Genomic DNA, 24,805 nt, shown 5'->3' with positions numbered 1-24,805 from the left:
CCCATTGCCCAGCCAGTGATAGATGAGTCTGCTGGTACATTGACCCATAACGCAACATTTCCCGTGCACGCTACACTGCAAGATTGTGACCCTGCTGAAAGTCAGGTCCCCCTTCCCGCATACCATACCACCTTACACGGGGACAAACAGGAAGGTGCAGATGAAAGTGCAGGTTCCTTCATCAGGTGGGGGGAGGAATACTAGTTGGCGACGTCACTGGCACAGGGCCTCTCATGGTACGCAAAAGTGTTGCTGCCGGTGGGAGGAGCCCTCGCCGTGCAAACACACCGCTGTACTTTGAGGGGCCCTGTGCCAGTGCCAATGCCAACGAGTGGGCCCCCCCTGCTTGCTCAGGTTCACAGCACTTGCAAAGTTGAAATACTTACCTCTCCCTGCTCCACTGCCGTGACGTGGTCCAGATTTCCTGGGCCCACTAATTACTTGAACCAGCCCTACCCACCACAACTTTAGCCAAATGACCCCCAATTTCAAATGCCTTCCAATTATTATAAGGTAAATTACGCTTGACAAGCTTCATTAAGAAGAATGGATGGTTTTGACATTAAAATGGGCACTCTAGGTGTTTTCCTGGCCCCCACTCACTGCCAACTATGCTGCCCCATTGACTTGCATTGGGTTTCGTGTTTCGGTCGACCCCGACTTTACGTCATAATCGGGCGATTTCACTCGACCCGACTTTTGAGATAGTCGGGTTTCGCGAAACCCGGCTCGACTCTAAAAAGGTCAAGGTCGCTCAACTCTACTCTGGACATCATAATCTTGACCATTGAATTCCTGCAAAAGGCCATCGCAGACACAAAAGAGAGTATCAGAGCTATAGAAACTCAATTATCTACAACGTTGGCCTCATCCGACTGGACTAACTTGAGAGAAAAAAACGATAAAGTACTTGCGGACCATCAGAAATTCCTGGAAGAAAGAAAGCGCCAGAAATTCCAACGTGATAACGAGGACTATACCCATAACAGGGGGTATAAATGGAGCGATACTGCAGGCAACAATCCCTGGCGCCGTCCGTATCAGCGCAAAACAGGTTCCTTCAGCACGGAAAGCGATTCATCCACCGGTTCAAGCAGACCCCATTTTTTACCGAAAGGCCGCAGGGGAGGATACCAGCGTACCGACCGACCAGAAGATCGAGAAAAAATGACAACCCGGTCACAGGTAAGATACCTAACCTAGTCATTAACATTTCAGGTTATACGCTCTCCCCTGCGGAACTCAACTTATTACAAAAGGGACTATCCTTCTGCCCTACTCCCAACTGGGACAGCTTCCAGCTGGAGAGGGATCTGCAACGACTCTACCGTCTAGTGAGGCTCAAGACTTACTTTGGGACACTCAGGGGCGACTCCGAGAACAGAGTGTCTCCCACTGGGGACGTCTCTGTTGCGGAGATTCCCCTTGCATCATTAGGACTGAGGAACCAGAGTTCCTTTAATCCACCACAGACTTTCCATGCGGTCGAAACATTTATTTCATTTGTTGATAAGGATGTTAAAGATCTGTCACATCAACACCGCCTAGGGCTATTCCCCACACGCGCTAATTTGACACCAGCCGAGAAACAGGCACTTTTTTCACTACGGAACAACAGGTCCATCATTATCAAGCCAGCGGATAAGGGTGGGGCCATAGTAGTCATGGACCACACACTATACACGGCTGAGGTACTACGCCAACTATCGGACACAAACACATACAGTATTATCCCAAGGGACCCTACGTTTGAGATACACAGGAAGATTCAGTCGGTTATTAAAACATACGTCGACAATGGCACGATTGATCAGCAGACAGCTAAGTTCCTGACTAACCCACACCCAATAACCCCTGTCTTCTATGTTCTTCCAAAATTTCACAAATCTCTAACTAATCCCCCCGGACGTCCCATAGTGGCGTCTACCGAATCCGTACTTGCGCCCCTATCTATCTTTTTAGCAAAAATCCTGACACCACTGATCAAAACCACCAAATCTTTTGTACTGGACACAGGTCATTTCCTCAGTATCATCAGGCAACATGGTAGCATACCCCCAGACAGCATCCTGGTCACCATGGACGTTTCTAGCCTCTACACGTCCATTACACACGAGAAGGGCATTGCAGCATCAAAACGGCTATTGGAAAGGTCTGGTAGATCCAGTAATTCCACACAACTCTGTCTGGACCTATTAAGAATAGTCCTATACGAAAACTTCTTTCTCTATGGGGACACCTATTATGTACAGCGCCAAGGGACCGCGATGGGCTCCAACGTCGCACCGGCGTATGCTAACGCATATATGGACTCTTTCGAGGAGACTTTTGTTTACACGGATGATAGGTTTAAGCGGTATGTAGATTGTTATCTCCGCTATATAGACGATATTTTCTTGATTTGGACAGGGCCCACGGATATACTACAAGCATTCCATCAGACCCTTAATTCAGTCTATCCAGAGCTTCATTTTACAATGCAATATGACCCGGCCCGGATCTCCTTTCTGGATACCCTTGTTCAGGGTCGCCTCTCGACTGACATTTTCTCTAAACCTACAGACTGTAACAGTCTTCTGCACTATTCGAGTAGCCACCCTAAGGCTACACGTAACAGCCTCCCATGTTCCCAATTTACCAGAGTAGCCAGGATTGTATCGGATCGGGACGTACTCCCTACACGCTTAGACAATATGTCCGAAAAATTTCGAGAAAGAAATTATCCCCAGCGTCTTTTAGATCAGGAGAAATCACGGGTGCTTCAACCACAGTCACCATCACTGAGACCCACCAACGAGGATAGAGTACCGTTTGTCCACACTTTCCATCCTCTCATGCCCAAAATAGAGACCGCCATTAAAAAACACTGGCCCCTCTTGGCTAGGGCCTATCCCAGTATTCCAAGCTTTACTAAACCACCCCTTATGTGCAATAGGAGAGCCACCAACATTAAAGACAGACTTGTTCGAGCTGACATTGGCAGCACACGCCCCTCAAATAACCAAAGTGTTTTGGCTCCACGACGCCAGGGGACATTCCCTTGTCTGAATTGTGCCTCCTGCTCTAACATAATTAAATCCGATAGTGTGACACATCCCAGAACGGGTAAAACATACCCCGTCCGGGGTTACTACACGTGTAATACGAACTTCGTGGTTTACGTCATAAAGTGTCCATGCGGCCTCCTTTATGTAGGGGAGACAACCCAACACATCAAGGATCGAATAGCGAGTCACAAGTCTACCATCTGTTGTAATAAAACGTGGCTACCTATTCCTGAACATTTTGCTAAGCATAGGCATACGGTAGCACAACTACAGTACCAGGTGATTGAGCAGGTACCCAGACCAAGACGTGGGGGTAACCATATCAAACAATTAAAATTGAGGGAAGCATTTTGGATCCATAAACTTGAGACCCTAACCCCTAAAGGCCTCAACAGAGAGATGGACTGGCTGTTGTAACATCATACTAACCTTTGTACCATTTTACTTTCAGACACGTTGAATCCATTATCTTTTAGGTGAGTCCCCTTCATCCTCCATATTACCTATTTTTATTTTTGTATTTTCTTTTTCTTTTTTTATTCTCTAATTTGCATATTATCCTTCATTTTTTATTTTTTTATTTTCATTATATTTTATCCCATTTTTTCATTTTTGTCTTTATTTTTATTTTTATTTTTATCTTTTCCTTTTAGTTTTCTCTATTTTGTGCCATTATTTATTCATACAGGTGGTATATTTTTTCTACCATTTACATTTCCCCCCTCCTCTTACATGCTTGTTTTCTGTTCCAGCATTTTGTTTCCATCCACCTACTCCTCCCACACCATTCATTAGCTTCACACTATGTAGATTACCATGTCACACCTCCTCCTAGTGCTCGCAGGGCGGCCAACCTCTGCACACTCCCACATCTGGGCACTACCATGCCCTTTCTAGCCTGCAGCGCCGTCTGTGCATGCGCGGCTCCCTCTGTGACATGACGCCGCGTCACTTCCGGTCCGGGAGCACTTACTTCCGGTCCGGCGGTATTTCAGGGAGACACCGCTGCCTTCCCTCACTTCCTCTCCTGTTCATTGCTGCAGCAGGGCGCGGGAGCGCCGCTGAATACACACCTATACACAGGACTTACAGGTATTACGGCGCTGGTTCCCTCATCTCCCTTCCAGGCTTTACTGCACACTGACCTATGGGTACCTTTTCATTTCAGGCCATCCTTTAATGTGCTGGCTCCTGTTACCAGCCTTTCTTCACCCGGGACATATAGGCCCCATACTGGCCCGACTACAAGGTATCCCACAGTGCTGTTATTCCCATTGTGCCCATTATATTAGGGGGTATTTTCCATTACAATCACGGCCTTCCTTGTACCTTGGCACCATAACTTTTTAACCATTACGATGCCACTCTGTGACCTTCACTTGTATCCCTCCATTTACCACTAGATTCATTGAAATGGGGACTCCACCATTAGATTTATAGATATTATATTGTTCTTTTTTTCCCTTGGATAGACGTTACTCTTCCAGACCCCATTCTCCCACACATGAGTGTAGCACTACTCCTCATTGTATACTGTCCAGCTACCTATACATTTTATGTTTTATCATGACAACAGGTTATGCTTAAGAGGATTTGGTCGCCTACTTTCTACTATTGCCACTCTTGTCTAGTTGTATCATAGGATCAGAGGTAAAATACTTATGTCTTCCTTGCCATTGTTTACCTAATGTGACCATAGTAGCGGACGTTGCTCCTTACCGCCAGCCCTCTACCATTATTGGCGGCTTTTAAGTTTTCAATTTTTTGTACCACTGTATATATTGTTGTCTTTGCATGTTGGTTGGTTTGTTTTTTCTTTAGGGAGTACTTATTAGTTATTTATCCAGTGTGTTTGTTTCTTTTATGATTACTATGTTGTATGACTTACGTTGTCTCCTTGTTTCCACAGTAAAACCCATGAATAAGACCCAGGAGGGTCGAAACGTTGGGTCGTTGTCTGTACATATTTCTGTCTACCAAAAATCTGTGGCAATTTTGAAATTCTTTGTTTAAATAAAACCTGGCATATACCCTTTTTTTTGCATCATACCAGTATTGTGTGCGGTAATTTTTCTCTACTTTGATTAACTGGACCACACGGTCCGTTTTACCAGCACCTACTTGTCCCTGACCAGAGTGCACACCATTATCCCTCTACAAATAATACTAGCACGCCAGCATACGCTTTTGAGAGCCTTTTATCCACTAAGCTCAGGTCCAGTTGGACCAATCCAGCATTGCCACATCACCAGAGCAGCTGACATCCGACCACCAATATAAAGACGCCACGTCACGGACATGCTCAGTACGGTGATCTCTGGACTTAGACTCCAGAGTGATTGACTGTCCCTGAATATTACTGATTATTAAGGTCTTGGCTGGAGAGCCAGCAGTAACCAAGCATACACCACATTCCTAAGCTAGACACTGGGACCAAAGTCTATGCTGAGCAGCACCTGCAGTGGCTGAGTCTGAATGGGAGACCACCGAGGCAGACAAGGCTTGGGATCTACCCTTCACAGTGGGATAATCCCCATGCCTTACATTACCTCCCACTAGCATCCCCCTGGCGATGTTCGCCATGCTCGAAAACTGCAATAAGCTGGGGGATACAAATGTGCTCTATTGGCTCCCAGGTCCTATCTTTGGTTCATGACGCTTCCAATCCACCCCAAAAAATTTTTTGACGCGCACTACCTTAGACCCGACCATGGCATAGACCTCAAAATCGTCCAAGGACGTATCCAAACTTTCAGCAGAGGTCCTTGAAGACCGGGTTATATATATGGGTTTTAAAATGGACACATGGAAGGTGTCGGTGATGTTCAAATGTGGTGGAAGGTTGAGGCAATAGTCTACAGGATTCACCTGTTCAAGGACCTCGTAACGACCTAGGTAGCGGAGAGCAAATTTAGTGGACTTTACTCGCAACCTGATGGTATTATGATATGATAACCACTCTAAATCTCCATGAGCAAGGACCGGAGAGGGACGAGGATGTGTGTCGGCAGAAACCATCATTCTCTCCTTAGAAACCTTGATGAAAACCTGCATGCGATCCCAGATGTCACGAGCCTCCACAGCCCAGTCCACCACACTAGGGTCGGGAGACAATTCGGGCATGTGCACGGGAACACACGGATGCTGACCATAGTTTAGAAGAAACAGGGTTGCCCCATGGAGTCCAAGATGGTATTATTTAGAGCAACCTCCGCCCAAGGCAGAAAGAACATCCAGTCATCATGCCTGGCAGACACAAATGTTGTCCTGTTCCTGCAGCTTAAAAAAATCCCATAGCATGATGCTGCCACCATGTTTCACTGTTGGGATTGTATTGGGCAGGTGATGAGCAGTGCCTGGTTTTCTCCACACATACCACTTAGAATTTTCACCAAAAAGGTCTATTTTCATCTTATCAGACCACAGAATCTTATTTCTCATAGTCTGTGAGTCATTCATGTGTTTTTTAGTAAACTCTATTTTGGCTTTCATATGTCTTGCACTGAGGAGAGGCTTACGTCGGGCCATTCTGCCATAAAGGCCCGACTGGTAGAGGGCTGCAATGATAGTTGACTTTGTAGAACTTTCTCCCAGCTCCGTACTGCATATTTGGAGCTCAGCCATAGTGATCTTGGGGTTCTTCTTTACCTCTCTCACCATGGCTCTTATTCCATGATTGCTAAGTTTGGCGGGACGGCCAGATCTAGGAAGACTTCTGGTGGTCCCAAACTTCTTCCATTTAAGGATTATGGAGGCCACTGTGCTCTTAGGAACATTGAGTACTGCAGAATTTCTGTTGTAACCTTTGCCAGATCTGTGCCTTGCAACAATTTTGTCTCTGATCTCCTTGGCTAGTTCCTTTGAACTCATGATTCTCATTTGGTCTGACATGTACTGCAAGCTGTGAGGTCTTATATAGACAGGTATGTGGCTTTCCAAATCAAGTCCAATCAGTTTTTTTTAAACACAGTTGGACTCCAATGAAGGAGTCATCGCAAGGAGGATCACAAGGAAATTGACATAATGTGACATAAATATTAGTGTCTGAGCAAAGGGTCTGAATATATATGACCATGTGATATTTCAGTTTTGCTTTTTTAATAAATTTGAAAACATTTCTACTTTTCTGTTTTTTTCCATCTAGATGGGGTGCAGAGTGTACATTAATATCACAAAATATTAACTTTTTGGAATAAACCAAAAGGCTGCAATGAAACAAGGAGTGAAACATTTAAAGGGGTCTGAATACTTTCTGTACCCATTGTATGTGTTAACCCCCAGTCGGACAAGGATCTCACCTTTCAGTTTCTCATAGTCCAGGGCATTGTCCCGACTGAGGTCAAAGCAGGCCTTCTGGGCATGTCCCATCAGGAAGGGGTCCACTATTTCAGCCCACTTGGAAACTGGCAAACTCTCCCGCTCTGCTGTGCACTCGAACACGGTGAGGAAAGCCTCCATATCGTCCTCAGGACTCATCATCACCAGTGGTGACCATACTTTGTACCGGACCTCAGAACAGATTGGGGTTGCTGATGAGGCACCTCTCACATGGTTGCAATCTGCTGTAAAAGCAGCTCATTAGTCTTCTTCTGCTGAAGATGACTGTGCTGCTGCAGTTGCTGCTGCTCCTGCTGCCATTGCTGCTTCTCTTGCTGCCATTTCTGCTGCTCCTCCTGCCATTGCTGCTACTCTTGCTGCTGCCACTGAGTGAGGGCCAACTGCTTGAGTATTTCCTCCATCTTGTTAGCAGGCTTGAGCTGTAACTTTGGAAGCTTAATTACTGATATGCAGCAGGTTCTTACTATGCCTCAGTTCTCACTGCCCACATTCTCCAACCATATGTAGGGCAGTGGGGTTGATGCAGTGCGAAAGATAGGCAGAGGCCACAGAAAGTTCAACATAAATGGTGTCTTTATTTTCAGAGCTCACAGGATTGATGTCTTCCGGATCGCTGACGGGTTTTCACAAACACGGTCCATAATTCAAAACCTGTTGCTGTGCACAATGGCACCTATGTGTTTTTGGGTGTGTCAGCTGCCTGGAAGTTCCTGGCTCTGTGTTAGCTCCACACAGTCCTGGATTGATTTAAATGGAATTGTGGCCATAGAGCCACTTCCAAAACCCGGAGTGGAGAGAGGGATTCACCCCACTAACAAATCTGCAAATCCCTCTAAAAATTAAAGCCCTTAATGGGTTTTCGCAAAAATCTGACTGAGTCACTACTTTGACCCAATCCATTCTTTCTTTTATTTTGTCATGTGAATCACAGGTATCCTGCTGTGAACACAAGGCACTCCAGTGTGTTTAATAGGACTCCGTCCTCATCCTGGGAGACACATATCGAACCTCGCATATGGTCTCCCTTACTGCCACACAATGGTTAACAGAGTGTGGGGGCACTGTTTAACCCCATCAGCACCCTGAGGTCTTGATTGTGTGGTCCTGATGTTTGCCATGGCAATTCATGGCCTTAGAGTCTGTCGGCTACATAGGCCTGTTCAGAAGTTATCAACATTTTGATTGTAAAAATACATTTCTTCTTTCCTGTTATGTCACTTTGTATTAATTCCTGAAAAGCACCTGAAAAGCACCTGAAGGGTTAATAAACTACCCAAAAGCAATTTAGCATACGTTGAGGGGCTCTGTTTTTAAAATGGTATCATTTTTGAGGAGTTTCCAATATTTAAGACCCCCAAAGTCACTTCAAAAATAAATAGGTCCCTTAAAAAAAATAAGTTTTGTAAATTTCCTCAAAAAAATGAAAAATTACTGGCACATTTTTAATCTTTCTAAAATGCAAAAAAAAAAATATTTTTTTTTACAAATGGTGTTAATGTAAAGTAGCCATGATGGAAATGTTATTTATTCATGTTTTTGTGTGGTATGAATATCTAGATTAAAGGGATAATCATTCAAAGTTTGAAAATTGTAAAGTTAGCTATTTTTATAAACGCAGCAAACTATCAACATATATTTACCTTTATCATAAAGTACAATGTGTCACAAACAAATAATCTCAAAATCAATGTAATATGTTGAAGCATTGCAGAGTTATTACTACATAAAGTGACACTGGTAAGAATTCTAACATTTTGCCCGGTCACTAAAGGGTTAAATTTTTCTCCCTTTAAAAAAAAATTATGTAATTTTAAAATCCTATGTCCCTGTGTAATATTCGCATGAACAGTAATTGTCAGCATTACAGCACTAATATTGTGGTATGTATGGTTGTTAAATTGGACAAGTAAAACATTTAGGAAAAGTGTAGCCTTTTGTTGCATTTTTTATAAATATTACTTGCTATTATTAAAAAAAATTCTGCAACCCTAAAAAACTATGTTGCTAAGTACTTACATGGGAAGACGCACCGGATGATAAGATACACCCTAAATTTTGTGGGTGAAAATAGGAAGAACTTTTTTTAAGCAGAATGATCTCCTGAGATCTTATCTCCCAAGATTTATATCTATGCATGTGCTGCCTCCAATGGCCATTTTTCTGAAGCTCATTACGGGGAAATTTACGGAAAAAGGAACTCCACTCACTGATGCTGAAAACTTCTGAGAGCCCAGACTCCATAACATCATAGCATTCCACCAGCCTCCTGAAGGAGCGAACCTGCCTCCTATTATCTCACACCACCGCCGCCACCTACCCCTGGTAGTAGTGACTGGCAATGTAATTAAGGAGAGATATGTGTCATGAATGTTGCTCAAGTATGAGCTGACATTTCTGTTTTTCCAGAAGGCTGGAGCCACAGTCGAAAGGACTTTTTATATGCTGTTTATTTTCAGTTATGCCAGAAAGGACCATTTTGTGTTACCATTTTTGTTTTTGGATTTACGAAGTAATAAACCAGCCATGAACATTAACCCCAAGTCTTCTTGTGTCTACTTCAGTACAGGACAACTGAGTAGTATTACCAGAATTGATGTTTGAATGCAGGCAACGTTCAAGGAACACATGTAGCAGCTACAGAGAACGTTATATGTCCTGGGTAAAAGCTGCCAGCCAGCAGGAGACGTCCAACAGCATGAAGGACTTAATCAAACACCTAGTCCAGATGCAGCAGCTAAAGCAGATGAACAAGCTACTGCTACAGCAGATACAACAGCAGCAACAAGTGCCGGAGCAGTCCCAGCAGAAGCAGAGGCAACATATGCAGCTTCTGGCAAGCGCCATCCAGGGCAGGTCGACCGCCTCAAACCCCAGGTCCAGCTTATAACTTCATGTCCGGAAAGTGATAAGACTGGCCATGATGACCCTGGGGATGATGTAGAAGCCTTTCTCAAGGGGTGGAGGTGTGGGTGCCATATTTAACAAGTGAACCTCAACAGTGATATAATGATTTAGCACAGCAGGATGCCAAGGAATGCACCAAGCTAAACACTGTCAGTTAGAGCCCAACAAATCTACCACTGGCCTATGGCGGCAAAAAACCCAGATGTTTGACTTGATACATCGAGTCCAGAAATGGTTGCAGTTACAGTCTTCCACTCCTTAACAAATTGTTAAACTTGTGGTAATGGACAGATTCATCTCATCACAGGCCAGTGCAGGCTTAGGTTGCTCAGGGTGACTCTCGGAATGCAAATGATCTGCTTGGCTTAGTGGAGAGGTGCCAGGTTGTCGAGAAATCCTTATGAAAACAGGATGTCAATTCTCCATACTGGAATACCCAAAAAGGGTTGGAGGGAGTTTTGAGCCACAAATTCTGTTGAGGGTCCACCTAAGGCTATTGTTAAGTACATGGTCTGTTGGCAATATCACAATCCAGGAGACATAGCAGCTCTCTGCCACATGTCCCCTGACCGATGGACTAAAACTTACGATGGTGTTGTTCCTATTATGCATATCCTGTGTGTAGTGTGGACTGTCAACCCAGTGAGGGCCTGCAGGCATGTAACGTGCCAATTAATGGGTACTGGTACTTGGACTTTTGGACTTGGAAAGTCTAGCAACCTTGATCAGTGCAACACTTCTCCACCAATTGATTCCTGCCAAGTTCATTGGTGTTTGCTGTAGACACAGAGATAACAAAAGACTACCCTGTGGCCAGACAGACTTAATATGTCCAGACATATTGGGGTGGGATTTTTCTTTATTTTGGGACGTATGGCAATGGGGGTTGACTCGAGTGTCTTGGACAAAAGTCAGTTCCCTCAGGAAGAAACCCAGTCGAAGTCAAAGGTGGATGAGTTCCCCCTGTTTGTCTTTGATGGAGATATGGATGAGACAGTGACCGAGAAGGCAAACCTTCCTTAGTTGACAGTGTACGGAGAGAACTTTGGTACTGCACATATTAGAGACCGTACCTTAAAGGGGGTGTTTGAAAAGTTTACCACCAGTAAGGGGGTTGCTCAATAGCTGAGGGCAGATGCCAGAATCATACACTTTGCAATAAATGTTGAGTTATATTAAGTGACTAAAATGAGGGAGGGGAATTAGTGGAGCAGCTGTTGGTTTCAGAGCCCTATCAGCGGATAGTTTTGAACATGGCCCATTCACATATTCTCAGGGGCATCTCAGTGTTGAACTCAGGAGAGGATAATGCAGAGGTTCTATTGGCCCAGATGCTACCGGGAGATCCTAAAATATAATTGGTCTTGCCCTACCTGCTACTTTTTCTCACTTCTGAAGTCCCCTAGTCCAGTTACCTGTTATAGTGGTCCAGTTTGAGAAACTTGCCATGGACCTAGTAAGTCCTCTAGTTAAGTCTGCATGGAGGCATCAATACATCCTAGTGGTCATGGTCATGGACTATCTGACTTGTTACCCAAAAGAAGTGACACTAAGGAACTCTTCTGCCAAAAGTATAGACTGATAGCTTGTTCACATATTTTCTAGGAAGGGTCTGACAAAGGAGACTTTGAGGGACCAAGGAACACCCTTCATGAGCAAGGAGATGATGGGGCTTTGTAAGGTCCTCCAGATTGCCCAGCCGTGAACCTTAGTTTACCATACACAGATGGACTGCCTAGTAGAGTGCTTCAATATGACCTTAAAGGCCATGCTCAAATAAATAGGTCGTTAAGAATGATGGTTGAGACTGGGATTATCTGCTTCCATTTCTCCTCTTCTCTGTCAGGTAAGTTCCTGAAGCCTCCACAGGCTTCTCTCCATTCAAGCTCATGTATGGTCTGCATCTGTGAGGGCTCACATATCACCAAGGAAACATGAGAAGAGGAGGTCATGCTCCACCAGAGCATCTTAGAACAAGATGCCTGGAAACCAGAGATAATGGCGAAAGTTAGGTCCATCGCGAAGACACATCTCCGTGCACAAGAGGCACAGGCACATGTTTATAACTGATCAGCGAACCTGAGGCAGTTCCAACCTGGGGACAACGTACTGATGCTAATCTCCATGGTCGAAAGCAAGTTACTGGGCAAGTGGCAAGGCCCATACAAAGGTAAAACTGGGTGAGGTTAGTTATAAGGCCCACCAGCCAGATCGAAGGAAGCCTCACCAAGTATACCAAGTAAATTTGCTCAAGCTGTGGTGAGACTGGGAATCATTGGAAGCTCCTTGCCTGGGAGTCCATCTCGAAGCCGAAGTGGTGGAGGTTATAGTTGCAGAGGCTCTATCACTGGCCCAGAAGCAGCAGTATCGAGAACTGCGGCAGCGGAACCATGACCTGTTCTTGCAATTGCTGGGGCATACACAGATGATGGATCATAACATTTTGACTGAGCTGCATATGAGAATAAACCTTAATATTGAATTTCCAAAGCATGCCAATAGGTAATCATAAACAAGGTGAAGAGAATAGTAGACCTTGGCCTGATAGAGGAGTCAAAAAACAGACTGTCAAGTCCTATAGTCCTCATGCCAAAGCCATGAGTGACAGTTTTGTGTTGACTGTCACAGGCTGAATGAAGTGTCCAAATTTTCTGAGTATCTGATGCCCCATATCGATGAACTCATTAAGAGACTTGGACCACCCTCGACCTGACAAAAGGCAATTGGCAGATCCAATATAAAATAAATTTTACCACTATCATGAAGCCAAATACAGTATGTCATGAAAAAAAAATGGCAGAATCACCTGGATCTGTTGAAGCGTTCCAGAGTTATAACCTCATAAATGGACAGTGGTCAGAATTGTAAAAATTGGCCCGGTCATTAACGTGCAAGCCACCCTTTGGGCTTAAGGGGTTCATTTATGAATGCATATCGCCAAAAGCATAAGATTGGCACAGTGTATGGTGGAACTACAATAAATAGGGGGTCTACACTGTATGGGGGCATGATGCATGGGTATTACACTGGCAGATTTACAATTTTCTAGAAAAATGCCTTGGTTGGATGTTACAAAGTAATCATTGCAACTGTAGATGATTTCATTGAGAGATGCAGTTTCTTCTATGGGGTCACATTTGAGTTTTTTCTGCTGTTTTGGCACCTTAGGTGCCCCTCAAATGTCGCCCAAAAACTTTTCTAGCAAAATCTGTGCTCCAAAAGCCAAATAGCACTTCTTCCTAATCAGCCCTGACATGTAACCTAACAGCAATTTCTGACAACATATGGGGCAGCATCATGTTTGGGAGAAATTGCACAATAAATTACTGGGTCTATTTTCACCTATTAACCCTTATGTACCTGACAAATTTACAGCAAATTCCAAAATTGAATTTTGAGCACTGAAATGTCATATTTCCACTTCTCAATTTTATAAAATTTTGTGAGGCACCTATGGGTTCAAAATTCTCACTACACCCTTAGATGAGTTCATTGAGGGGTTTCTGCTGTTTTTACATGTCAGGGGCTCTTCAACTGCGACATAGCATTCACAATATATCCCAGGTGTTGTGAATTCTACTCTTGGGTTCCCTCCAGTGGTTGTAGGTGGGAATGCAGTTGTCTCTGAGTCGCAGTCCTGGCCAGGTGTATCTGCTGATTGCAGTTCTGACTGGGATATTTAGGTGTGCAGGATTCATTAGTCCTTGCCAGTTGTCAATGTTTCTTGTGAAGTGTTGGATCACTTTCTGGCTTCTCCTGCTTAGCTGCCAATTCAGCAAAGATAAGTGTTTGGTTTTTGTTTCTGTGGCACACATGCAGTGTGCTTATATTCTGTGCTATTCATTTGTTTTTCTCTTGTCCAGCTTAGACTGTGTCAGTGTTTTCTCAGTCTTGTTGGATTCTCTGGAGTTGCAGATATACGCTCCACATCTTTAGTTAGATGGTGGAGTTTTTGTATTTTCTGCTGTGGATATTTTTGGAAGGATTTTTAATACTGACCGCTTAGTATCCTGTCCTATCCTTTCCTATTTAGCTAGTGTGTGCCTCATTTGCTAAATCCTGTTTCCTGCCTGCGTGTGTCTTTTCCTCTACTACTCACAGTCAATATTTGTGGGGGGCTGCCTATCCTTTGGGGTTCTGCTCTGAGGCAAGGTAGAAATTCCTATTTCCATGTATAGGGGTATTTAGTCCTCTGGCTGTGTCGAGGTGTCTAGGTTTTGTTAGGCACACCCCACGGCTACTTCTAGTTGTGGTGTTAGATCAGGGTTTGCGGTCAGTATAGTTACCACCTACTCCAGTGAAAGTTATTCATGCTGCTCCAAGGTCACCTGATCATAACAGTACAACTGGCAATTAATGAGTTAAATGCATCTCAAAAGAAGGGAAGAAAGGTCTTGAGCCATTTTTTTTTCTTCAGTCTACTTTGTCTTCTCCTCCCTCTTTATCTCTGGGTGGCTGAAGAGCCTTGTGCTAGCATGAATGTTCAGGAATTAGCTTCTCGTGTAGACCAGCTTGCTGCTAGGGTACAGGGTATTTCTGATTATATTGTTCAGACTCCTGTTTTCGAACCGAAGATTCCTATTCCTGATTTGTTTTCTGGTGACAGGTCTAAATTTTTGAGTTTTAAAAACAACTGTAAACTGTTTTTTGACCTGAGACCTCGATCCTCTGGTGATTCCATTCAGCGGGATAAAATTGTCATCTCCCTGCTGCGTGGCGACCCGCAGGATTGGGCATTTTCCCTGGAATCTGGGAATCCGGCTTTGCTTGATGTAGACTCCTTTTTTCAGGCTTTGGAATTGTTATATGATGAACCTAATTCTGTGGATCAAGCTGAGAAGACCTTGTTGGCCCTGTCTCAGGCACAAGAGGCGGCAGAATTGTATTGTCAGAAATTCAGAAAATGGTCGGTGTTGACTAAATGGAATAATGATGCTTTGGCGGCAATTTTCAGAAAGGGTCTTTCTGAATCCATTAAAGATGTTATGGTGGGGTTTTCCATGCCTTCTGGTCTGATTGATTGTATGCCTCTGGCCATTCAGATTGACCGGCGCTTGCGGGAGCGCAGAACTGTGCGCGCTGTGGCGCTATCCTCAGAGCAAATTTCTGAGCCTATGCAATGTGATAGAATTCTGTCTAGAATGCAATGACAAGGTTTGAGACGTCAAAATAGGTTGTGTTATTATTGTGGCAACGCTTCTCATGTCATTTCTGTCTGCCCTAAGCGGACAAAGAGGATCGCCAGTTCAATTACCATCAGTACCGTACAACCTAAATTTCTGTTATCTGTGTCCTTGATCTGCTCATTGTCATCATTTTCTTTCATGGCGTTTGTGGATTCAGGCGCCGCCTTGAACTTAATGGACTTTGAGTTTGCCAGGCATTGTGGTTTTCCCTTGCAGCCTTTGCAGAACCCTATTCCTTTAAGGGGCATTGATGCTACACCCTTGGATAAAAATAAGCCCCAGTTTTGGACACAGGTGACCATGAGCATGGCGCCAGCCCATCAGGAAGATTGTCGATTTCTGGTGTTGCATAATTTGCATGATGCTATTGTGCTGGGTTTTCCATGGTTGCAGGTACATAATCCTGTGTTGGATTGGAAGTCCATGTCTGTGACTAGTTGGGGTTGTCAGGGGGTTCATAATGATGTTCCTTTGATGTCAATCTCCTCTTCTTCCTCTTCTGAAATTCCAGAGTTTTTGTCTGATTTTCAGGATGTATTCGATGAGCCCAAGTCCAGTTTCCTTCCACCGCACAGGGACTGTGATTGTGCTATTGACTTGATTCCAGGCTGTAAGTTTCCTAAGGGTCGACTTTTCAACCTGTCTGTGCCCGAACATACCGCCATGCAGAGCTATATTAAGAAGTCTTTGGAGAAAGGGCATATTCGACCATCTTCTTCACTGTTGGGAGCGGGGTTCTTTTTTGTTGCTAAAAAAGATGGTTCCTTGAGACCCTGTATTGATTATCGCCTCTTGAATAAGATCACGGTCAAGTTTCAATACCCTTTACCTTTGCTTTCCGATTTGTTTGCTAGGATTAAGGGAGCTAGTTGGTTTACTAAGATTGACCTTCGGGGGGCATATAATCTTGTTCGTATTAAGCAGGGTGATGAATGGAAAACTGCGTTTAACACGCCCGAAGGCCATTTTGAATACCTTGTGATGCCATTCGGACTCTCTAATGCTCCATCTGTTTTTCAGTCCTTCATGCATGATATCTTCCGGACTTATCTTGATAAATTCTTGATTGTATATTTGGACGATATTTTGATTGTTTCTGATGATTGGGAGTCTCATGTGCAACAGGTCAGGATGGTATTTCAGATCCTTCGTGACAATGCTTTGTTTGTAAAAGGGTCTAAGTGTCTTTTTGGGGTGCAGAAAGTCTCTTTTTTAGGCTTCATTTTTTCTCCTTCGTCTATAGAGATGCATCCGGTTAAGGTTCAGGCCATTCATGATTGGATTCAGCCCACATCTGTGAAGAGTAGTGTTGAGCATTCCGATACCGCAAGTATCGGGTATCGGCCGATATTTGCGGTATCGGAATTCCGATACTGAATTCCGATACTTCCCGCGTATCGGATACCGGAATCGGAAGTTCCCAGAATTCAAATTGAACGCAGCAGCCAATGAGGAATGAATGAAAGTGTGGGCACATCCTGTTTAGCATGGTGGGCATGTAAGTACTGGCAAGGCTTGGATTGGCTGCTGAAATGATGTCACTCTGCACTATAAAAAAGCGCTGCCGCCATTTTGCGCTCACTCTGCTGTGATTTCAGTTAGGGACAGGACGCTGTGTTCTAACTGAGGGCCAGTTGAGCTTGCTAATTGCTTTATTTTCCTTTCCAAAGGCTAATTTAGCAAAACGCTGTGTGTTCTTCACTGTTCACCTTGCTCTTGCCTTGCAGCGCTGTTTTAACAGCGTTCTGCAAGGTCTCTGTGTGTGTGTGTGTGTGCAGCTCACTCTGTAGTCTGTGTGCAGCCATATACCCGGTTGTATTCAGCTCAGGGGGGGTTCACACTGCCTCACACAGTTGTTCTTTTTTGCTCTTAGTGCAGCCTGCTGCACATTTTTTCTCAAATTTCCTATTAGTGTTTTTCCACCAGTCTCCAGCTCTATTGTGGAAAAACACTACATAGGATAACCTAGAGGGGGGTTTTTGGGCCTTGCAGCGCCGTTTACGGCTGTCTGCACGGTCTCCGTGTGAGCCCAGCTCGCCCTGTAGTCTGTGTGCAGCCATAGCCGGTTGGATTCAGCTCAGGGTTCGTTACTGGCTCATACCTTGAGAAAAATTTTCCTTTTTTTCAAATAGTGCAGCCTGTTTAAAATTTGAAAAAAAAAATTCCTATTAGTGTCTTTCCACTCGTATCCAGCTAAATAGTGGAAAAACACTATATAGGATAACCTAGAGGAGGGTTTTTTGGCCTTGCAGCGCCGTTTACGGCTGTCTGCACGGTCTCCGTGTGAGCCCAGCTCGCCCTGTAGTCTGTGTGCAGCCATAGCCGGTTGGATTCAGCTCAGGGTTCGTTACTGGCTCATACCTTGAGAAAAATTTTCCTTTTTTTCAAATAGTGCAGCCTGTTTAAAATTTGAAAAAAAAAAAATTCCTATTAGTGTCTTTCCACCAGTCTCCAGCTCAATTGTGGAAAAACACTACATAGGATAACCTAGAGGGTTTTTTTGGGGCCTTGCAGCGCCGTTTACGGCTGTCTGCACGGTCTCTGTGTGAGCGCAGCTCGCCCTGTAGTCTGTGTGCAGCCATAGCCGGTTGGATTCAGCTCAGGGTGCGTTACTGCCTCATACCTTGAAAAACAATTTCCTTTTTTTCAAATAGTGCAGCCAGTTTAAAATTTGAAAAAAAAAATTCCTATTAGTGTCTTTCCACTTGTATCCAGCTAAATAGTGGAAAAACACTATATAGGATAACCTAGAGGAGGGTTTTTTGGCCTTGCAGCGCCGTTTACGGCTGTCTGCACGGTCTCCGTGTGATTTAAACTAGCTCTGTAGCCCGATCTGCACCAAAAAAAAGGTTAAGTTCACCAAACACAACTTAACACTTGTGTAGGCCACATTTGAAAAATAATAAAGTTTAGTCCACAATTTACAACATTAGTGTTTCTTACACCTGTTAGGAGGAGCATTACAGGAATAAGCACACTAAGGCCTTAGTACTTTTCTGCTTATCTTTATCTGTCAACCAAGATGAAGAGGGCAGGGAGTAAGGCACGTGGGCGTGGGCGCGGAGCAGGGAGAGGAGCAGGGAGAGGACGTGGTGATTCTGTGCCTGCTGCGGGCGCCGGTGACTCGTCGTCACTCAGTTTCAGCAGGGAACAGTCCTTCATGCGCAGCTTTGTCGGAGAGCGCCGTGCACCGCTGCTGCGTGAAGACCAAATTGAAGCCGTTGTCGGGTGGATGGCAGCTAACGCCTCGGCATCGACTTCAGTTAGTGCCACATCCTCTCAGGCACAGAGCACTGGAGAGCAGCCATCTGTCTCTTCACCACCTGCCAAATTGGCCAGGCAGTCAGAGAGCCCAGGACAGGAGCCGTCTCTACTTCTGTTCTCTGAATCTCTTGGCTTGGAAACAGGGGGCCAGCCAAGCAGCATTGGAGAAATGGAAGAAGAGGCAGTGTGCAGTGATGCCCAACACCTTTTTCTCTCTGACTCTGAAGAGGCAGGTGGGCCAGTGCCTCCGGTGACCACAGCGCAGTACGCATCAGATGATGAAACTCAGGTGCCGCTTTCTCGTGCGTACTGTGCTGCTGAGACTACCCAGGAGGAGCAGTTGGTGGCAGAGGGTAGTGGAGATGATGAGGTCCTTGACCCATCGTGGCGTGAGGAACAGGAAGGTGGTGGGAGCAGCTCAGAGGAAGAGCTTCCTCTTACGGGCCAAAGAGGGAGAGGGAGGGGGAAGACTGCGGAGCCTGTAGCCTCCACTTTGGCACCCGTTAGGAGCCTGTCTCTTTCCAAAGCCAAAAAGGGCGCTCCCAAGACTTGCAGTGCCTGGTCCTTTTTTGACACAGTTGCAGATGACATTTGTTTTGTCAAATGCAAGCTGTGTCATCATAAAGTAAAAAGAGGGAAAAATGTCAGCAACCTCAATACCACAAATATGTGGAAACATGTGCGGACCAGGCACGCGGTGGAGTTACAGAAACACACTGAAGATGTAGGCCAACCAACAGCGGCAGCTACCACCTCTTCAGCTCGTGTTGCCTCTTCCTCCAGCTCACGCACAGCTGGTTTGGCTTCCTCCCAGAGACCTTGTGTAATTCCACCCACAGCACCACCTTCCCAGTCATCCTCACACTCCCAGTCTACTCTACAGCCATCGGTAGTACAGGCATGGGAGAAAAGGCGGGCATTCTCGGCCAACCACCCCCGAGCACAGGCTCTGAATGCAGGCATTGCCAAACTGTTGTCCCTGGAAATGCTCTCGTTCAGGCTGGTGGAGACTGACAGCTTCCGTGACTTGATGGCATTGGCAGTCCCACAGTACAAGGTGCCCAGCCGCTTTTACTTCAGCAGGCAGGCTGTCCCTGCCCTGCACAGGCATGTTGAGGCAAACATAAAACATGCGCTACTGAACGCCGTCAGTAGCAAGGTCCACCTCACCACCGATGCGTGGACCAGTCAGCATGGACAGGGGCGATATGTTTCCCTCACTGCCCATTGGGTTAATGTTGTTGAGCCAGGTACAGATCGTGCGAGTGGCGCAGGACGTGTCCTGCCCACTCCAAGGATTGCAGGAATCCAGTCTGTACGCATCGACTCCTCCTCTTACACCAGTTCCTCTGATTCCTCTCTGCAGGATCCGTCACAGTCCACCCCCACATGGACCCGTGAACGTTTACCTATGACCGACATGAGCACAGCCGTGGCCAAACGTCAGCAGGCCGTCTTGAAACTAGTTTCATTGGGGCATCGAAGCCACACAGCGCAGGAGCTCTGGAATGCCATAAAGCAGGAGAGCGATGTGTGGTTACTGCCAGCGAATCTCCAGCCAGGCATGGTAGTGTGTGACAATGGCCGAAATCTGGTGGCAGCTTTGGCCCTTGGCAACCTCACTCACATCCCATGTCTGGCACATGTGCTCAATTTGGTTGTGCAGAGTTTTCTGAGGGACTATCCGGATCTTGATGCCCTGCTGCACAAGGTCCGCCTAGAGTGTGCTCACTTGCGGCGTTCCAGCTTGGCCAGATCCCGCATTGCTGCTCTGCAGCGCCGATTCCGCCTTCCGGAACACCGCATCATATGTGACCTACCTACCCGGTGGAATTCCACGTTACATATGTTGGAGCGGTTGTGTGAGCAGCAGCAAGCAGTTATGGAGTACCAGCTGCATCAGGCGCAAAGAAGTCGCAGTCAGCGCCGATCAGACTTCACAACCACAGAGTGGGCCACTATGAAGGACGTCTGCAAGGTTTTGCGTCCTTTTGATTATTCCACGCGGATGGCAAGTGCAGATGATGCACTAGTCAGCATGACTGTCCCCCTTATCTGCCTGCTTCAGCAAACTTTGCAAGGGTTAAGGGATGATGTGGTGGAAGAGGTGGAGGATGAGGAGTCACCTTTTCCATCAGCTTCTGGAGAGTCAGCGCCACGTGGTTCCTCACAAAGGGGTACGCAGGGGCCAATTTGTGAGGAGGATGAGGAGGAGTCAATGGAGGAGGAAGAGCTCCGTCCAGAGGAGGGAGCGACACAATTGTCCAGTGGTCAGTGTGTACAGCGAGGGTGGGGTGATGACGAGCGGGCAGAGATCATGTCTCAAGCAGGGGACAGCGTTTCTGGGCCGGTTGGCACTCTGCAGCACATGGTGGATTTCATGCTGCAGTGCCTGAGAAACGACCGCCGCATCGACCACATTCTCAACATGCCTGATTATTGGGTGTTCACCCTCCTCGATCCTCGCTACCGGGACAACGTCCAAAACCTCATCCCTGCGTTGACCCGGGAGCGTAAATTGCGGGAGTACCACGACACACTGGTGAATTCCATCATCTTCTCCTGTCCAACTGAGAGGAGTGCTGCTAGTGCTTTACAAAGCAGCTCAGTGCGTCGAGGCAGTGGGGGAGGCTCTGCCCAAAGAGGGAGCAGAAGCAGTGCCTCTGCCCAAGGCAAGCCCAGTATGGCACAACTCTGGCACACTTTTGTGTGCCCGCCCCAAATGTCTACACCATCACCGGCGGCTCCAGTCAGCAGGAGGCAACGGTTCCGTCAGATGGTGACAGACTACATGGCTTGCCCTCTTACTGTACTCCCAGACGGCTCTTCCCCGTTCAAGTTTTGGGTCTCTAAGCTGGATACATGGCCAGAGCTAAGCCAGTATGCATTGGAGGTGCTGGCTTGCCCTGCGGCTAGTGTCTTATCGGAACGTGTCTTTAGTGCCGCAGGTGGTGTACTAACAGACCGTCGCATGCGACTATCCTCCGATAACGTTGACCGGCTTACTTTCCTGAAAATGAACCAGGCCTGGATCTCGCAGGAATTTGCCACTCCTCTGCCTGATTAAGTAATTGGGTGTCATCCAGGTCTCCTGCTGTGTTCATCTTTCTACCACCTGAACTGCTATTCCTGGACTCCAACACCGCCAGTTGCGGCTCAGAAGTGCAGGCTGCACAGTAAAAACATACGACCCAGTGTTATTGGGTTTCAGTAACGTCAGCTGATCCCCAGCTGTGTAGCCGGCAATGTGTCCTGCGACCGCCACGCCGGCACAACAACCTAAATGTAAGGGAACCTGTCCCCCCCCCCCGTCGTTTGTTACTGAAAGAGCCATCTTGTGCAGCAGTAATGCTGCACAAGGAAACGGTAGCTCTTTTTTTTAGCTCTTTGCACACGCAGGACTTAACACTTATAAAATGTGTTCACTGATACCGTTATACCGTCCCGGAGCTGGGACTTTCCTTCGTAATGTGACGCAGCACAGCCGTCATTCCTACCCCCTTGGTGCCATGCGCTGCCTCCTCAGCGTTGTTTTAAGCTGTCACGGAGCCTGCGCTGTTCTGTTATCCCTTGGGCATGCCCTATTTGCGCTGCCTGTCTTCTGACATAATTTGGTGTCAGGCTGGCTGCGCCTGTGCGGCCGCGGTGCCCGAGATCCCGCCTCGCAGTGTCTTCTGATTGAGTCACACTGCGGGCCTGGGATCCATGGGCATGCGCAGTGCATATCTTCCCCTCGGGCTCTCGCTCATTTCCCTCCGCCTTCTTTAGACTGTGCGCCGTCAGCTGATCCCTAGCATGCCACGGCCGTGACACCGCACAGTCTGAAGAAGAGGGAAGGAGGGGAGTGAGAGTCGAGGTTATGCACTGTGCATGCCCATGGTTCCAAGGCCCGCAGTGGGATTACATTAGATGAGACTGCGAGGTGGGATCTGGAGCAGCGTGGACGCACAGGCACTGACAGCCTGACACCAAATTATGTCAGAAGACAGGCAGCGCTAATTGGGCATGGCCAAGGGCTAACAGAACAGCGCAGGCTCCGTGACAGCTTAAAACAACGCTGAGGAGGCAGCGCACGGCATCAAGGGGATAGGAATGACAGCTGTGCTGTGTCCCATTACGAAGGAAATTCGCACCTCCGGAACGGTTTAACGGTATAAAGGGACACATTTTTAGTGTTTACTTCGGTGTTTGCAAGGAGCATAATTAAAAGAGCAACCTTTTCCTTTTGCATCCTTAGTGCTGCACAACATGGCTCTTTCAGCTACAAACGTCTTGGGGGGGGGGGTTAAAGGTTTCCTTTCAACTTGCTCCAATCAGGCTTCGGCCTACACTCTGTTCCTCTGCTCCTCCTGCTGTCCCTGGGCTCTAACACCGCCAGTTGGTGCCTGGAAGTGCTGTGTGCACAGTCAACAGTCGCTCCTCTGTTATTGGGGTTCAGTAACGTCAGCTGATCCCCAGCTGTGTGTGCGGCAATACCTCCAATCTGCTCCTCCTGCTGTCCCTGGGCTCTAACACCGCCAGTTGGTGCCTGGAAGTGCTGTGTGCACAGTCAACAGTCGCTCCTCTGTTATTGGGGTTCAGTAACGTCAGCTGATCCCCAGCTGTGTGTGCGGCAATACCTCCAATCTGCTCCTCCTGCTGTTCCTGGGCTCTAACACCGCCAGTTGGTGCCTGGAAGTGCTGTGTGCACAGTCAACAGTCGCTCCTCTGTTATTGGGGTTCAGTAACGTCAGCTGATCCCCAGCTGTGTATCCGGCAACGTGTCATGCGACCGCCACGCTGGCACAACTAAAATGTAAGGGGACCTGTCCCCCCCCCCTAGGCGTTTGTTACTGAAAGAGCCACCATGTGCAGCACTAATACTGCACAAGGGAAAGGTCGCTCTTGAAATTATGCTCCTTGCAAACGCTGAACTACACACTCATGTAATGTGTCCCCTCACACCGTCCAACCGTCCCGGAGGTGGGACTTTCCTTTGTAATGTGACGCAGCACAGCCGTCATTGCTACCCCCTTGGCACCGTGCGCTGCCTCCTTAGTGTTGTTTGATTCCGTCATGGACCCTGCGCTGTTATGTTATCCCTTGGCCATGCACAGTTTGCGCTGCCCGTCCTCTGACATCATTTGTTGTCGTCCTGGCTGCGCCTGTGCGTCCACGCTGCCCGAAATCACACCTCGCAGTGTCGTCTAATGTGATCCCACAGTGGGCCTGGTATCCATGGCCATGCGCAGTGCATATACTAGCCTCTCACTCCCCTTCTTCACGCTTCTTCAGACTAGGCGGCGTCAGCTGATCCCTAATAGCATGCCACGGCCGTGACGCCGCACAGTCTGAAGAAGCAGGAAGGAGGTGAGTGAGAGGCGATGATATGCACTGCGCATGCCCATGGATCCCTGGCCCGCAGTGGGACTACATTAGATGACACTGCAAGGTTGGATCTCGGGCAGCTTGGACGCACAGGCACTGCCAGCCTGACACCTACATGATGTCAGAAGACGGGCACCGCTAACTGTGCATGGCCAAGGGATAACATTACAGTGCGGGCTCCGTGACAGAACCAAACAACGTTGAGGAGGTGGTGCCCGGCACCAAGGGGGTTGGAATGACGGCTGTGCTGTGTCACATTACAAAGGAAAGTCCCACTTCCGGGATGGTTTGACGGTGTGAGGGGACACATTATATGAGTGTGTACTTCAGCGTTTGCAAGGAGCATAATTTTCGGAGCCACCATTTTCCATGTGCAGTATTACTGCTGTACAAGATGGCTCTTTCAGCAACAAATGCCTGGGGGGGGGGGGGGTTAAAGGTTCCCTTTCAACTTGCTCCACTGCAGGCTTCGGCCTACACTCTGCTCCTCTTTGATTCCCTGGGTTTCAACACTGTCAGTTGCCACCTGGAAGTGTTGTCTACACAGAAAAAACACTAGGTGATGTGTCAGTGGGGTTCAGCACCGCCAGCTGTTCCCCTGCTGTGTAGTCGGCAACGTGTCCAGCACAAGCCACGCTGGCACAACAGAACAAAAGCTGCCACCAGTGCAGGCTTCGGCCTACACTCTGCTCCTCTCCT

Source organism: Ranitomeya imitator, chromosome 3 (genome assembly GCF_032444005.1).
Source record: "Ranitomeya imitator isolate aRanImi1 chromosome 3, aRanImi1.pri, whole genome shotgun sequence".
Lineage (NCBI taxonomy): Eukaryota > Metazoa > Chordata > Amphibia > Anura > Dendrobatidae > Ranitomeya > Ranitomeya imitator.
This window is presented reverse-complemented; position numbering follows the sequence as displayed.